The sequence below is a fragment of the Hemicordylus capensis genome, chromosome 2 (assembly GCF_027244095.1).
Source record: "Hemicordylus capensis ecotype Gifberg chromosome 2, rHemCap1.1.pri, whole genome shotgun sequence".
Taxonomy (NCBI): Eukaryota; Metazoa; Chordata; class Lepidosauria; order Squamata; family Cordylidae; genus Hemicordylus; species Hemicordylus capensis.
Window position 1 is genome coordinate 232,606,451 of NC_069658.1, and position 18,111 is coordinate 232,624,561.

Below are 18,111 nucleotides of genomic sequence, written 5' to 3' on the forward strand. Positions count from 1 at the left end.
GCTTCATGAGCACCAGCCATGAAGTTTTGCTGCCTCGTGGCCAACAGCCAGCCTGAAGGCTTCTCTCATGGAACGACATCTGCAGATCCTTGAGTGACAGGATTGCAGGAAGCTTGAATTCTCTCCTGGAGTTTGGGGTGAGCTCATGGAGAAAGGAAGCCAAGGGCTTTTTGGCTTCAGAAAGACTTAGACATGGAATAGTGTGATAGCTAGCCTGTGTTAGTCTATTTACTTTCCTTTTGTGCTTTGCAAATCCTTACACCTGGTCTATTGTGTTTTATTTTGTAACATAACCTAAGAAATTCTAGCCTGAGCCCTTTCTATCCAACCAGGGCTCTGTAGAAGTCTCTGTACCATGTAAAAGTGCTTATAAAGGTTGCTTGCAACTGGGAGATGCTTTTTGAATTATCTATGCAACTGGGTACCCAAGGATTTTAAAGTGTGCCACTCCAAATACCAGCTGAGGTGTTCTTTGAAAGTAATCTTGTAAAGTACTATTTCTTTACCTGTAACTCAAAGCTGAGAGAGCCACAGACTGAAGCAGTCTGTAGTATTTTGAATATTTTTTTTCTCTTTTTGTTCTTTATATTTCACCTGCCTCTGAGTGGATTTTTAACTCAGGAAAAAGGGGTTTTACTCTGGTGCAAACATGCCTCAGTGTTAACAACCTAAAATGTTTTCCCACCACATGGAAGCTGCATTGGAGGGGTTTTGTACTTTTCCACTGGCAAATGAGACGGAGCGTTTCCCTGGAATTTCGCCCACACCAGTGAGGGAATAGACTCTGTTAGAAGGTAGGCGTGGTGGCAGCGATTACCACAGGAACAGTTTTAAGTTTTAAAGGAACAGCCTTTGTTGAAGAAACATGGAGGGAATGGAGCAGCATTTTTCTTTCCCCCACATGGCTTGCTTTGAGACACAGGCTGGGCTTAAATCTACTCGCTACCAATACAGTGGGTCAACTTAAATATATTGTTGCTGTTCTTTACCCTCAAAGTACTGTCGGTGGTGGCAGGTGCCATTGCTTTTCCACTTCTGGCAGAGTAGCCGTGTTAGTCTGCAGCAGCAAACACAAACGAAAGCCTTGTGACCCCTTAAAGAAGAACACATTGGCTGACATACCATGTAAGGGTTGATCAGCCCGGGAATACTGTGTGCATGCATATTGCACAAATGGGGGGAAAAAAATTGTACAAGAATTTCATTCTTGCGAAAAATGCAAGAGCGAGCCCATTGCAAATAACTTATTTGCCTTTGTGTAGCAGTTACATAATATTTGCATTTGCACAATTTGTCTGCAGACAGTGTTACTGCGCAGACATCTGCTATGTGGTATGTCAGCTAAGCCACACAGTGTGGCATTTACATTCATGGACTTCCATCAGATGCATGAAGTGCAATCTTCAGGCAGCAAGTTTATATCCAGTCATCCAAAAACCTTTTGGTTTAAGATGCTTTACATTTTCACTCATGCTCTGAAATGCATGGAAGTTGCAAGTTAAGGTGCCCAGCTTAACTTCCACACCATATCAACTGTAACGACTTTGTGCAATCTCTTTGTACCACCCTGCCTCACAAGGCCTCCATTACTTTGCATTTGCCCACCTTGGGCTTTCTCAGAAGTCCATTTGCCCCACCCTGAGCCCCTCCCACCTCCTCGCATTCCCTTGCAAGTCCATGCGCCACTCCCTTGCTGCCATGGGTACAATACTATGAGGAAAGACATTTCCCAGATGCTAATCAGACAAACAGATAGATACGGTTTATTTTGGTCTTTGAGCAGCATAAAGTAAAATAGATTTAAACACAGTTGAAATGTGTTAACATTCAGCAGCAGATTACAAGTGATACTGTGCATGCTACGATTTATCACATTCATACTAAAAAACTGCAGCCCTGAACAAACCCTAAATATTGATCATTAAATTTTTATAGCACCTTTCAAGGTGGTATAAAAGGGTGGTATAAAAAACCATCTCAATGTGGTTTACAAAACATTTAATACCATATAAGACTATAAAACAGTTACACAATAAAAATATTAAATTGGGATATAAAAATACAAATTAATTAAAAGTTTTAAAAACACATACAATAAATCTCTGTGTTTGTCTCTCTCTCTCTCTCTCTAACCAAATTAGTTTCCCAGATATCCCCATGTATTTTCCCAATGCTTATATGTCCCTTTCCAGGTGCCCCATGGTCTCTGGTTCCTGCAGAAGAGGCCCCTCCTAGCACTGGGAGATGGCCATGGGAGATGGCAAAAGGGGAATGCTGCAGATCAATACATTTTTAACCTTTCCCCCAAACCACCATAGGATCCTAAAAGGTTAACAATTTGTTAAAAGTCATCCACTTGCCCATTTCTTTAGAGGGTTGGGTGGTAGGTAGCACCCATCATGCCCTACCACACCACTCAACTGAACATAAGAACTGCCCTGCCGGATCAGGCCAAAGGCCTATCTAGTCGAGCATCCTGTTTCACATAGTGGCCCACCAGATGCTTCTGAGAAACCCAGAGGCTAGTGGTGAGGGCAGGCCCTCTCTCCTGCTCTTGCTCCCCTGCAACTGGCATTTAGAGGCATCTTGGCTTTGGAACCTTGGTGTCCTTAGGAGCGACCCATGGGAACAATGGGGTGTTTTGGGTTTCCCCATTCTCCCCTATGGCCGAAACAGGTTGCACTCAGAGATTGCACACACAGGTATTACATTGCAATGTGTAATGCATTTTGTAACCCTGACCTGAATTTCTTTTTCATGTCAGCACATGTTTTTAGCACATAGTTTTCAGAAAAGGCTTTCAGTCTTTAATCCTTGGGATGTTGTAGGCATAATGAACCAAAGGGAAACCTCTGCACTGATAAAAACAAGCACACCCACTGGCCTGTACTTGATCTGAACCAGTGTTTCTCTGCCTTTTTGGAGTCAAGGACCACTAAATTCTTCGTGCAGAGTTTCAAGGACTGCTACATTCTTCATGTGCAGTTTCCAGGACCAGCAGTTAGTAAAGGGGTTTCAAGTTTAAGTCTGTCTATCTATCTATCTATCTATCTATCTATCTATCTATCTGTCTGTCTGTCTGTCTGTCTGTCTGTCTGTCTAACAAACAGACTTCTATACTGCCCAAAACGTACATCTCTGGGCAGTTTACAATTAAAATAATATAAGCATTAAAATCATTAAATTTGGAATCTTTTGCAAACATGGAATATTAGGGGTTCTCAACCCTGGGTCCCTAGATGCTGGTGGACTTAAACTCCCATAACCCCCAACCACAATGGCATTTAGTAAAATCTGTGATGAGAGCCTCACTACTATTCTCATGGCACCGAGAGGTTCAAAAGCAGTTATGGACCCATGAAGTCATGACTAGACATGCTATGCGTATGTCAGAGTCACAGTAGCTGGGCGTGGAAATCTCAAATTCCTGGGATTGCAAAATGATCACAGAGCAATGGATTCAGGATTTAACTCAGCATGCTTGCACCTGCAAGCTTCCCACAAGTTGGGCATCATCCAGCAAGACAAAAACAGACATCTTGGCTGGAACAATCACCCTACTGTGTGGGACGTTGGCCAATCAGTCATATAGAGGAAATTTCCAGCCAAACAGCATTCAATGTCCCACTGATGAGATGGCCCCACCCACTTGGTAAACAGGGCCAGTCCACGCTTGTACCAGGTGGAACTTCCTTCCAAAAAGGTTGGGGCTCGCTTTGGAAAAAATGGTTCCATTCATCCCAGCTCAAAGTCTGGACAGGAGCTCCATCTCTGTACCCAGATGCAAGTCCTCCAGATAAACTTTTACCTCACTTTCATTTTAATCCTAGGCTTTGTCTTCCAAACTAATGCTATCTTTTACCTTGAAAAGTTTCTACTTGCAGCTGAAATGCATTCAAGCAGCATTTCGTCCCATAAGGGGGATGCGGCTTGGAATTCCTCCGAGTTAGTTTCTCAAGGGAACGTGTGTGCTTCTCGCCTGTACTCGCTTCAGCCATGTGTTGACAAAGGCCACTTTATGCCCCAGATTGCAGTCAATGTCCAACACAATGGTAATATGTGGAAAGAAGGGAGGTGTCCTTACTGATAGCAAGCCCATTATTTCCCCCAGCAATCAAAAAGCATGGACGGAAGGAGCCTTAGAAGGACTACAGCCAGGCGTCCAGCAGTTCAGGCTCTTAGGGGAATCAGGAACAGACCCTCGGTTCATATCATGAGGACGGCCCAAGAATACCATTTTACGGGGCCCTGGCTCCCCTCTCCTACCGATTGCACTGCCCTCCAGATCTTTGGCATCCAGCTTGCTGGTTCCAAGTTACACATGAGTCCTCTCAAGACCCCCTGGCTTTGCTCAGGATAAGCATTTACAGAGATGGATGGAGCAGTGGCAGATAAGACTACATCCTCTAGTGTACGTCCAGTTCTGAACGGGGACTTTTGCCATCCAGGACAAGGTGCCCATTGCTCAGAGGGGCTCAGACACTGTCATCGACGCTTCCATATAGTCACACTGATATCCCACACTAGTCCAAAAGTACCACTGAAGAGGTTAGCCAGCACTCCTGAAGAGTTTCATCAGCACCCCTCTCAAGCAGAGTCCAGACTGGGAGGGCGGGATGCTGTTTGTGGCAGGCAGAAAAGTTGGCCTTCTTAATGAAGCTGTTTCCACACTCTGAGCATGTATGTGGTGTCTCTCCCTGTATGGATTATTTGGTGGACAGAAAGATTGTCTTTCTGACTGAAGCTCTTTCCACACTGTGAGCACGTGTACAGTTTCTCAGTTGTGTGGATATTTTGATGGACAGAAATTCAACCCTTCCAAGTGAAGCTCCTTCCATACACTGAGCATGGATAGAGTTTTTCTCTGTAAAGAATCAACCCACTGACCGGTCTTGGCCAGCTACTCATGAGGGAGACTTTATTAGCGGAGTCACCCCTCCCTTGCAATCTGAGAAACTGACTCACATTGCTCAAAGCAACTTAATCTTGAACTTTTAAGACAAAAGGTAAATAAGATACTCTGGTAGTTTAAATTGCTGCCACCAAATCACTCCTTAATAAGTTTTCTTAACTGGAATTGGAGTGATTAAAAATCCCAGTTTCAAATTTGACTTCCCCTTGCTAACCGGCAAAGATAAAAACAACTTCTCCTCCCCACCTGTATGCCTGCACATGGTGAGCTAACCATAGCTGGCTTAGTGTCCCTCTTTGGAGATGGATTGCACTAGAGGCTTCCCCTCCCCCCTCCAACCACATTTAATCAAACACACTGTGAGGGTTTCTAAAAACCGAGAAAACCCTTTTGATAAGTTCCTACAGACCAGGAGGTCTTAGGTTTCGACTTTTGGGTTGCATTTAGAAACCCTTAGCTTGATTACAAGAATATTCAAGACAACAGATCTTTTCGTAGGTGGTGTGTTCTTAGTTACTCACTTACTAGGAACAGATATTTCAGAGATGCACAGCAACACTCACAACGTAAAACTACCTCTGATGCAATAATTCCTCCTGCACTACTTCCTCCTGCACTAACGTCCGAAAGCCACAGCATGGCTTTCTGCCCCTTGAATCTCCCCAAAGCCCTGGCAAGATCCAAGCCCCTGCAAATCAGTCTCACCAATTTCTGCAGATTCACTGGGATGGAATGTGCTCAGCACCCATCATTTCCCTCTCACCTGGTCAACTCTCTTTTCTTCTACCCAGCAGCCCTAGGAGCCCTGTCAAACAGTTCGAATGAAGTGTCGGGCAGATGGTTTGGCGGCAGGGGGCTTACCTTGAAGGAGTAGGGAGGGTGCCATTATGCCCCTCCTGCCACATTTCCCCTGCTGGCACTGCCACCGAAACTGCTGGCAGGAGGCAACTGGATACCTTCTTGCAGCCATACGCCAGTGGTTTCGGTGGCAGTGCCAGAGGGGGAAAGGTGGCCGGGTAACAGCACCTGCTCTATTCCTTAAAAGAAAACCTCTACTGCCAAACCTGTCCAAATGCTGGACCTCTGAATAGGACAGCAAAACTGGTTCGTGCACATCTTTACCCTCTAGTCCTGCCTGCCTGGTTAATTGTTCGGGACCCAGCATTGTCAGTCCGTCCATAAAGGTCATGGGTCCTTTTCCTGTTAACTCCATCAGGGCTGGTAGGCTGCTCAGTACACTCTTGGTGGATTCTTTGATGGGCAGAAAGTTTGTACTTCTGCCTGAAGCTCTTTTCACAATCGGAACACGTATATGGTTTCTCCCGTGTGATTCTTTGATGGATAGAAAGCTTGTACTTCTGATTGAAGTTCTTTCCACACACTGGACACATATATGGTTTCTCCCCTGTGTGGATTCTTTGATGGGCAGAAAGTTTGTATTTCTGCCTGAAGCTCTTTTCACACACTGGGCACATATATGGTTTCTCCCGTGTGGATTCTTTGATGGATAGAAAGCTTGTACTTCTGATTGAAGCTCTTTCCACACACTGAGCACATATATAGTTTCTCCCCTGTGTGGATTCTTTGATGGGCAGAAAGCTTGTACTTCTGATTGTAGCTCTTTCCACACACTGAGCACGTATATGGTTTCTCCCCTGTGTGAAGTCTTTGATGGGCAGAGAGATTGCTGTTCTGACTGAAGCTCTTTCCACACTCTGAACACGAATATGGTTTCTCCCCTGTATGGATTCTTTGATGGGCAGAAAGACTGCCCTTCTGACTGAAGCTCTTTCCACACTCTGAACACGAATATGGTTTTTCCCTTGTGTGCATTCTTTGATGGGAAGAGAGATGGGCCTTCCGTCTGAAGCTCTTTCCACACTCTGAACACATATATGGTTTCTCCCCTGTGTGGATTTTTTGATGGGCAGAAAGACTGCCCTTATCACTGAAGCTCTTTCCACACTCTAAGCACACATATGGTTTCTCCCCTGTGTGGATTTTTTGATGGGCAGAAAGGCTGCCCTTAGCACTGAAGCTCTTTCCACAATCTGAGCACCTATATGGTTTCCCCCCTGTGTGGATTCTTTGATGGGTAGAAAGCTTGTATTTCTGACTGAAGCTCATTCCACACTCTGTGCACGTATATGGTTTCTCCCCTGTGTGAAGTCTTTGATGGGCAGAGAGATGGCCCTTCCGTCTGAAGCTCTTTCCACACTCTGAACACGAATATGGTTTCTCCCCTGTATGGATTCTTTGATGGGTAGAAAGACTGCCTTTCTGCCTGAAGCTCCTTCCACACTCTGAACACGAATATGCTTTCTGCCCCGTGTGTATTCTTTGATGGGAAGAGAGATTGCTTTTGTATGTGAAGCTCTTTCCACACTCTGAACACATATATGGTTTCTCCCCTGTGTGGATTTTTTGATGGGCAGAAAGGCTCCACATATCACTGAAGCTCTTTCCACACTCTAAGCACGCATATGGTTTCTCCCCTGTGTGGATTCTTTGATGGATAGAAAGCTTGTATTTCTGACCGAAGCTCATTCCACACTCTGAGCACTTATATGGTTTATCCCCTGTGTGAAGTCTTTGATGGGCAGAGAGATTGCTGTTCTGACTGAAGCTCCTTCCACACTCTGAGCACCTATATGGTTTCTCCCCTGTGTGGATTCTTTGATGGATAATGAGCTTGTCATTCTGTCGGAAGCTCTTTCCACACTGTTTACACGTATATGGTTTCTTCCCTGTGTGGATTCTTTGATGGATAGAAAGCTTGTACTTCTGACCGAAGCTCTTTCCACACTCTGAGCACGTATATGGTTTCTCCCCTGTGTGGATTCTATGATGGACAGAACGTTTCTCCTTCCATATGAAGCTCCTTTCACACTCTGAGCACGTATATGGTTTCTCCCCTACATGGATTCTTTGATGAGCAGAAAGGTCTGACTTCCAACTTAAACTCTTTCCACACTCTGAGCATGTATATAGTTTCTCTCCTGTGTGGTAACTTTGATAGGAAGGAAGCTCATCTCTGCCATTGAAGCTCTTTCTGTATTTAGAACATGTATCTTCTTTGCATACACACTGGTGGACTGCAAGATCAGTATCACAACTGAATCTCTTTCCACACTCCAAGCACAGTTTCTCTCCCATGTGCTTTTTTTGATGTTCATACAAGCTCAACCAATTCCTGAAGCCATTCCCACACACTGTGCATTGATAGGCTTTCATGCTTGTATGGATACTGTGATGTGGACCAAGGTGTGATTTATTAGTTAAGATGCTTCCACTTAAAGTCTGGTTACTAGCCTTATCTTCAACCGGAATTGCATGCAGGTCTGTTCCCTCAGAAGCTGCTGAATTCTTATTCTCTTTTTCTTCAGTTTTTCTTCTCTGCACTTTCGGAATCAAAAGAAAAGAGAATAAAATAAAAAGAGAATTTTGGTGAGGGAAGAACAAAGCCTCAACCCAAGAAAAAAAAACCTAGAAACAGCATTGCAGTTAAAACCAAGGAAAAGATGTAGTGGAGGGACAAATCCAGCCATGTGCTAAGCAGCGTCTGTTGATCAGAACTTAGTCCAACTACATGCAAGATGTGGTATTGCAGAAGCATTTCCCTCAGGCGGAATACAATTTTTCAATCATTTTAACCTGCCCCCTTACCTCACTGGGATGGGGCCGCTCTGGGAAGAGCCTCTGCATTCTTGAATGAAAAAGGTTCCAAGTTCCCTAACTGGTATCTCCAGAGAGAGCTTCTGCCTGCCACCTTGGAGAAGTCACTGCCCGTCTAGGTAGACAATCCTGAGCTAGCAGGACCAGTGGCCTGACTTAGTCAAAGGCAGCTTCATATTAATCTTGTTCCAGTCTCTGCAGCTATTCCTTTTTTGTCTTCGGATAGGTCTCGAGACAGGAGCGACTCATCCTAGAGCGCTGGAAGGCACCCCTAAAGGAGACAGAGCTGCATCTTCTGCTGCTGCGTATAGAGCCTCTGGCCACTGAGCACACATCGGAGGAGCAGTTGGTGGTCATCAGGCGCCCAGTGGAGGAATGGCTCCCCGGGCATCCAAACTTCTGCAGGGGCTGCCTGATCACCAATAATGGTGCCCATGTGCTGAGTGGAAGCTCCTTTCTGAGATGGCCTTGACACTCGAGCCGTTCTCCCTTGCAGCAAGCTGCTTTTGTGCTGAGACGGCAGCTCTGAGCCCGACTTTGCCTGCTGCTCTTCGCCTGGAGAAGACAATGGGGGAGCTCGAGACTACTCTGACCACTGGGGAGGCATGTACAATTAGGTATTTGTGAACAGTTCACAAATTTTAACTGTTAATGGATTTTAATGGTGTTTTAATGTAAACCGCCCTGAGCCCTTTGGAATGGCAGTATAAAAATTTTATTATTATTATTATTTATTTACACAGTCAGACAGGTGTTATTGACTGGTTTGTTTTATCCAGACATCGAGTCCTTCCCAAGGCCCTGGGATGTCAGAATTTTGTTATCAATATTGTTAATAATAATAATAATAATAATAATAATGGAGTTTGGACTAGCGATATAGCAATGGAGTAGCAGTAGCGATATATAGAGAGCAGTAGCAATATAGCAATGGAGTTTGGACTAGACAAGTGTGCTGCATTAATAATGAACAGAGGAAAAATAAGAAAAACAGAAGGAATAGAACTGCCCAATGGAAGCAACATCAAGAACCTGGAAGAGAAAGAACATTACAAATACTTGGGCATTCTCCAGGCTGATAACATCGCACACACTGAAGTTAAAGAAAAATTGGACTTTGGAATGCGCACCCTGTTGAAATAAGAGCCTCCCCATCTCTGGCAACTTTTAAAAAGGCACTGAAGACACATTTGTTCACCCAGGCTTTGAATTAGATTGTTGGTTTTAAAATTTTAATGTTGGTTTTAAATAATTTTAATTGTTTTTATTTTGATGTAAACTTCCCTGAGCCATTTTGGGAAGGGCAGTATATAAACCAAATCTATGAATAAAATAAATAAATAAGTCTGGCCGGACTTGGTAACCATTGCCGTGCGGCTGCTCTCTTGCTCCCCAACCCGTGTCCAGAGTGAGAGGGTGTTCTCCAGGGCCGGGGATGTGGTGAGACCCCATCGCTCACATTTGGATGCTGACTCGCTGGAGCAGCCGGTCTTCCTGAAGGCCAATTTCCCCCTGCTGGGCTACCCCGAGCTGGATGTGGGGGGCGAGTGACTTATGGTCACCCCCAGCTGCTGCACCAGCTCACCCTGGCCAACCCCGAATGGGTCACAGGCTGCCCGCTAGTGCTGCTGACACATGCAGACATGCACGCTCTCCACCAGCCCATGATGATGGCCTAGAGCCCCAGGGCCAGCACCCATTGGAGGCCGTTGTGGAGCACAGGTGGTTTTGTTTTGGCTTGAGGGCTGGCATTGGCCCATGATGAGTCTAGACTGGTTCCCTGGCATGTATCACTGCAATTCCTTAAGCCCACCCCTTCCTGAGGCCAACCTACTGCATACACAAAAAGAAGAAAGAAGACTTCTCTCATGTGGCTTACTTTTTTCAATCAAAGCATGTGCGTGTGTGCACACACACACACACGCTCAAATGCTGTTTTCTTTTGCTGGATCTCAGATAAAGGCAGAGGAATGTGGTTTCCTTGCCAGGTGTGCCTGCCCTTCCTTCCCGAGAGATGAGGTTGGGTCTGGTCACTTGTGTCATGGCGAAACCTCTGTCTGCTGTGCATTTGCAGTGAGAGATTTGCTCCATGACATGTGTCGGGTTCTGTGCATTCTGCAGGCACACTCAGTCAGGAATGACCCCTTTCAGGCTCAGGTTGGGACTCAATCTTCTCTTTAACCAAGGGGAATATCCAAGAAAAGTGGACCAGCTGCTGACATCCTCACAACACATTGATACGGACTGGCAATAGCAGCAATTCCTGCTTTCCACATCCATCAAAGGGAAAGAGGGAGCCTTACCCAGCCAGGCCAGATGCCCAGAAGTCTCCTCCATGACTTCCCTGTGCAGAGCCCTTTGGCCAGGATCCAGCAGAGCCCACTCCTCCTCGGAGAAACACACAGCCACCTCCTCAAAGGACACGGGTCCCTGAAAGATGAAGAAAGCAGTTTCTCTACCTGGATATTGTTAGAAAAGAGATGGCTGGATATTCCTCTGAAGGATCTTCCAGAGTTGCATTAGCAGCAACTTTTGTCTTCCAAGGGGGCATTTTTAATCAAAAGAGAAAAGGGAAAGAGAAATTTTCCCACCCAGAGACAGGTGAGGCCTGCCTCTTCCTCCCATGATGCTTCTCCTACCTGATCCGGTGACCGCACAGCAATACCTTCCTCTCCACCAACAAGAGGAGAAGGACTAGAAAGAACGTTCAGGGACATTTCACAGCCTGTGAAGTAAAGAAAGGAAATGTGCTTTATGCTTTTAAGCATTTTGCATTACAGGGACTGAGAAAAATCAATCTGTCTCAACAATGTTTTTTGGAGTCTCAATGTGAAGTTACTGAAAACTTCAGAGAGCCTAGAGAAAAGCGTCTCTTGCACAGGGACTTAAAGGGAACGTAAAAGCAATCTAGGGATTTCAGGAGAGGGCCAAAATGAAACACACCCCATCCATCCTTACCCAGTGAAGTGGTTCCTCCATCCCCCTCCTCCTGCACGATCGCCTTGAAAAGCAGCCTCTGCCTGGTATCTGACGGAGCCTTCTCTGCCTGCAGGGGATCAGTGGCCATGTTGGCTAACATACCCAGTGCCTGGAAGAGGAGAAAGGGAAGAGGGATGAAGAAAGGGAATGGAACATTCATTTCTATTATATTGATACCTCACACAGCTCTGGTAGAAATCCCCTCAGGGCAGACAATACAAAGACATTTTCTTTAAAAAGAGGACATGAAAACTATGAACAATAAAGCCCTAAAGCAGGCCTGATCAACTTAGACTCTCCCCCAGCTGTTTTTGGACTATAACTCCCATAATCCACAGCCACAGTGGCCAAGAGCCAGGAATTATGGGAGTTGTAGGCCAACACCAGCAGGACGGCTGAAGTTGAGCTGCCCTGACTTAAAGCAAGAGGAGATAAAGTGCCCATCAGGCAGCTGGATGAAGAACAACATCCTCAGATGATGTTTTTAAATGGCCAGAGGAAATAAAAAGGGGTGTGTTTTTCCCGAGTGCCAAAGAGACATGAGATGGGCGTCAGACAGTCATCTCTGGGGAAAGCACCCCATAGCAGGAGCCTCACAGCTGAGAAGACCCTCCTGGGGGCCGCACAAGACACTTGGAGGAGATGCTCGACTTCCTGGGAGGGAGAGAATCCCACTGGGAGGGGAGCTGGAGGCCCTCTCCTCTCGGCAGCAGAGGCTGAAGCCAGGCTGGGCAGGCAGTCTGCCCTGGAAGCCTTACATGAGCCTGTTCCAAGGCCCTTTTACAGGCCTCCAAATTGGTTCAAACACTGGGGGGTTCGAAGTTCGAGGGCAGGCATGTGTCTCTTTAAGGGCAAGGGAGGGTGCACTGACCCCTCCCTCCGCTTTGCCCTCCATCAGAGCCCAGTATTTGACCCCTACTGCCGGGCAGCAGTGTACTTCCCTGCCACCCCCATTTGCTCTTCGGCTGGAAGTAGCTGGCACACACACACTCGCACACTGCACTCACGCCTGGAGGGCACACACACACCAGCCACTTCCGGCTGAAGAGTAAAGAGGGCAGCAGAGAAGTATGCTGATGCCCAAAAGGACCTGTGAAATACCGGGCGCTGGTGTGGGGAAAGTGAAGAGAGGGGTAATTGCACTCTCCCTCACCCTTAAAGTGAGACACACACACCCCACCATCAGCCACCTGCACCTGATTCCATGCACATCCCTACCCATTCACAGGCCTGGCTTGCTTAGGGAAGGTGCATGAGGACTAGTGGATTGGGATACAAATCCAGCCCTGGCAGGATTGTAAAACTTCCCAGCCAGCGAAGAGACAGGAGGGGAGAAGCTGGTGTCACTCCCGTACCATTTCTTGCTCTCTTTGCAGCTTCCATTGCTAATACAGCAGCTTGGCTGACTGTGAGCACTAAACTTCTGCCAGATAGGAAGAAAAGGACGCTGGCTCTGCTTGCAGGAGGACCCTACTTGGCAACTGGTGGCATAATCCTAAAGGGTCTCAGCCCCCTGAAACTACCTGCATAAAACAGCCCTGCTTCTCACCTGCTGCTCCTCCTGCCTCTTCTCCTCTGCCTGGCTCAGGAGGAAACCTTCTGCCAGGGCCACTGCCTGGGAACTGGTCTCTGCTCCACATTCTCTGACCCAGCTCTCCATCTCCGGGGGAAGGACAGTCAGGAACTGCTCCAGGATCACCAGGTCCAGCATCTGAGCTTTGGTGTGCTTTTCTGGCTTCAGCCACTGATGGCAACGGGTGTGGAGTCTGCTGCAAACGTCTCGGGGCCCTTCAGCCTCCTGGTATGGGAGATGCCTGAGTCTCTGGCATTCGACATCGGTGCTGGTGGGGTCTCCTTTCAGGATCTTTTGCACCATTCTTTCCCAGAATCCCTTGCCACTCCCAGCCTGGATGCTTTGGGGGGTCTTTTTCTGCACCTGCCCCTGATACATTACTGGGCTTTGCAAATCCATTTTCTTCTTTGATACCAATGAAACTTCCAATGCAGCCAGAAGGTTTTCTTAGAACACCAGTTAGTCTTATATGATCAAAGAGTCTTCCTTGTCAAGTTATTTATCGCTCTCCAAATAAACACTTGATTTACCTGCAAAACTTCACTTCTAATTGAGAAATGGGGGGCAGGGAGAGAATCCTGTGAATCAGAGAGAAGCACCAATCAACACACATTTTACATCACAACTTCACTGGGATAGCTCAGATTCATCAATCTTCTAGAGACAAACACTTCCTCTGCTCTTTCCTATGGCGAATCTTTTAATGAAATTCTCCTTTTTAGTAACTTGCCTGAATGGAGGTTCCTCCCTTCCCTTTTCGTTTGTGTGCAAAGGGGAGGGGGAGGTGACTGAGCTCAATGTAGGGGCTGGAGAGTGGCTCATTGGAGGAGGGGCTCGGTAACCCCCTGACAAGAGGACTCTTACCCAGCCCCCAACTCTGCTGGGTTTTTTTTTAAATATGTGGCAGCAAAGTTGTTACTCTCACCAAGGAAGATTGTGGGGTGTGATATTAGTGCACAGTGAACCCCCACCCCATTTATGCAATGGCAAGACTCCTACAAGAACTGATTGAAAACAGAAGGGAAATCTGAAAAGAAAGAAAAAGACCCCATCTGACTTAACAGAGCTGACAAACAAGAAGAACAGCAAACCAAGCCAAGAGATAGAAGGACGTCTAGGTGCTTAATGACTTCAGAAATGAAGATAATTTTGAATTCATTCGAAGGCATTAAGAGATTGCAATTATCAAAGCGGGAAGAGCTGGGGTGGGGACAGACCCCTGACCTAGCGAGATCCCCAGAAGAAAGGGGTAAGGAACGGGGAGAAGAGCAGAGGAGTTGGAAGCTAGATTCAGCCATGTGGCCAGGCAGAGGGAGGCCGCCAGTGTCCCAGGGGTCGGCAGGGCCCCCCCCTCCCCCGCCACGCCCCAGGCTAGCCCAGAAGCAGGTTGAGGAGGATCCCGCTCCCCACCGGCCCCTCCGCCTGCATCTCTCACCTGCAGCATCAGCCGCTCCCCACAACCTTCCGAGGGGTGCAAAGTGCACGTGGAAGGGGTCTGGCTCCCAGGGAAGGAAAGTGCAAGGCAGGAGGGTGGGGGGTGAAGGGGGAAGGGTCTGGGGAGCCCCGGGATAGGCCTCTCCCCCCTACTGGGTTCCTCTGTCTGCAAGGATCTCCCTAAGAAATTCCTCTGTAGCATCGCTTTACCCTGCCCCTCGACGAGCCCTGCCCAGCAGGGTTTCCAGCAGGGTTTGATGACCCGCTAGTGTGATCTTTTCCGCTGCCGCTCAGATCTTGCTACTACTTCCGTGTCGTTGCTCATGCTCAGTCCCCATTTGTAGCCACTCAGTTGCCCATACCTTGAAGAGACTTTTGCAGCAGTGTAATAATGTTTAATGTTTATGATGTTTTAAATGTTTAAGATGATTAAAAATAATGTTTAAGATGTTTTAAATGTTTTTTTAAAACTGATGTTTAAGATTGTTAAAAATGTTTAAGATGTTTTAAATGTTGTTGTTTTTAACAAAGCATTAAAATATTTTGGTGCTTTGGGAACATGGGCAGTAACGTAATTCATTATCTTCAAAACATGAAAAATTACATTATTGAAAATTATGTTTAAGATGTCTCATCCTGGGTACAGATTGATCTGTAACGTCCTCTTATGAGCAATGTCATGCATTATCTTCAAAACATTAAAAATTACTTTTTTGAAAATTATGTTTAAGATGTTTTATCCTGGTTACAGATTCAGCTGTTAGAGGTTTGGTTATTAAATGAGAAATTAAACTACATTTTTAAAAATTATGTACCAGATATTTGCAAATTTTTTGGGTACAAGGTCATTCGTTATCTTCAAAATATTAAAATCGTCTTGTGCTTTGGGAGCATGGGCAGGCCTAATCAATTGTGCAATTTTGCTAGCTGCATCTGCCACATCCTCTATGATCAGGTCAGAAGCTCTCCTTGTGTGGGGTTGTAACAGGATCACTGCTGTTTTCACGAACAGGTCCTGAGTTCCAGTCCTGGACACGAGTACAGATTGTACTGGCCCCAACATATTTTTGGGGGACACAGGTTTAGCTATTAAAGGTGTGGTTCCACCTACCCCACAGATTTCAACCAGGAAGGCTTTTCTGATGGGTCTGCATCTCTGATGCACTAGGCTGTCAGTTTTCCCTGTCCTTGTCAGATTGCACCAACTGGGCACGCTTCTCTGATAGGTCCGCATCTCTGATGCATTAGGCTGTCCTGAGTTCCAGTCCTCCGCTGGGATCAAGTCAGTTTCCAGGGACCATGCTTGGCTCCTGGGCTGGGACCCACAAGATCCCACTATCCCTGTCCCTGTCAGATTGTACCAACCAGGCGGACTTTTTAAAGGGGTCCTCATCTTGAAAGCGCAAGGCTGTCCTGAGTTCCGGTCCTCAACAAGGCTCCAATCAGTTTCCAGGGACCATGCTTCCATTCCTGGGCTGGGACCCAGCCCCAGCAGATCCCACTACCCCTGTCCCTGTTAGATAGTATCACCCTGAAGTGCTTTTTAAAGGGGTCTGCATTTCTGATGCACGAGGCTGTCAGTTTTCCCTGCCCCTGTCAGTTTGCCCAAACCAGGCAGGCTTCTCTGGTGGTTCCTCATCTCGGGGGCACACGGCTGCCCTGAGTTCCAGTTGTGCACTGTGCTCCAATCTGTTTTCAGGGAGCATGCTTCCACTCATGGGCTGGGACCTAGAAGATCCCACTCCCCCCGTCCCTCTACATCCCCTGGTTATTAAATGAGAAATTAAACTACATTTTTGAAAATTATGTGCACGATTTCATTCATTATCTTCTAAGCATTAAAATCATCTTGTGCTTTGGGATCATGGGCAAGCCTGATCAATTGTGCAGCTTTGCTAGCTGCATCTGTCACATCCCCTTATGAGCTGGTGAAAAGCTCTCATTGGGTGGGGTTGTAGCAGAGTCACTGCTGTTTGCACGCACAGGTCCTGAGTTCCAGTCCTGGACACCAGTCCGTTTGCACTGCCCCAACATATTATTTGGGGACACAGGTTCACCTACTAGAGGTGTGGTAACACCTACCCCACAGATTTCAACCAGGCAGGCTTTTTGGATGTGTCTACATCTCTGATGCACAAGGCTGTCCTGAGTCCCAGTCCTCCTCCGATGGGTGGATCCAATCAGTATCCAGGCACCATGCTTCAACTTCTGCGCTGGGACAAAGCAGATTCCACTCCCCCACCCCCCACCCCTTCACATCTCCAATGGGTGTTCTTTTATGGAGGATTGTCAGTGTTCAGCACCCTCTCATATTCCGCTAACCCCACAACATCATTCAGTGGTGTGTGTGTGTGTTTCTGTGTGTGCGTGGGTGCATGCACAGACAGTAGGTCGATGGTTATGCTTAACAAGTTGGTGTACTGGCCGTTCAAAGCAACTGTGGAAGCAGCCCAGGAAAACATTCAGAAGGCACAAGAAAGGCAGCAGCAGCAGTACAGGGCGAGGAAAACATCCCAAAAGGGTATTACGAATGTCAGCGTGGGTGATAAAGTACTGCTTTTGCATCACAGAAAGAGAACACGGAAGGGTGCGAAATTTGAGCACGACTATCTAGGTCCCTACATTGTGGACAAGCTTGAAGGGAAGAAGGTCACACTTCACACTCCTCAGGGGAACCCAATTAAAAATACATACAATATATCTTCGGTGAAGCCTTACAAAGAGATCTGTGCTCCTGTTCCTGAGGACCACAATTACGGTAGGAAAATAATTCTTTAGATACAAGAAGAATGGTTTCCAATCTTCTTTAAAACATTCCAGGTTTTGATCTCTTAATAGTGCTGTAAGTTTTGCCATCTCCGCATATTCCAAAATTTTTATCAGCCAGTCTTCTTTTGAAGGCAGTCCACTACTCCTCCATTTCTGTGCATATATAATTCTGGCCGCCGTAGAGGCATACATAAAAAATGTTAAATTAGTTGTAGAAATTGCACCTTGTGTTATTCCCAGCAGGAAGGATTCTGGCTTCTTAGGAAATGTCATTTTAAATATTTTCTTTAGTTCATTATATATCATATCCAATAGGCTTTAGCCTTCCCACAGGTCCACCACATATGAAAAAAGGTGCCTTCAGAATGTCCACACTTCCAACATTTGTTTGAAACATTTTTATACATTAATGCCAATTTTTTTGGTGTCAGATACCATCTATACATCATTTTATAATAGCTTTCTTTTATAGCATAACATGCAGTAAATTTTAAATCATTTTTCCATAACTTTTCCCAGGCTGCCATTTCTATATTACGCCCCACATCTTGAGCCCACTTTATCATAGTCGTTTTAACCACTTCCTCTCTTGTCTCCTCCAGAAGCAACAGTTTATACATTTTAGAAACTAATTTTTCATCATTTTGACATAATTCCTTCTCAAAATTTGAAGTCTGCTCCTCAAATCCAACTTTAAAGTCTTACTTATATATCTCATTTAACTGATGATACTGAAACCAATCTCTAACCAAATCTTGTATTTCAGTTA

General features: G+C 46.1%; 1 pseudogene; it reads right to left on the bottom strand.

Moving 5' to 3' along the window:
* Positions 1–1,740: 1,740 nt before the first annotated feature.
* The window catches only part of LOC128343839 (zinc finger protein 197-like), a 39,251-nt pseudogene continuing 22,880 nt past the window's right edge, over positions 1,741–18,111 (bottom strand).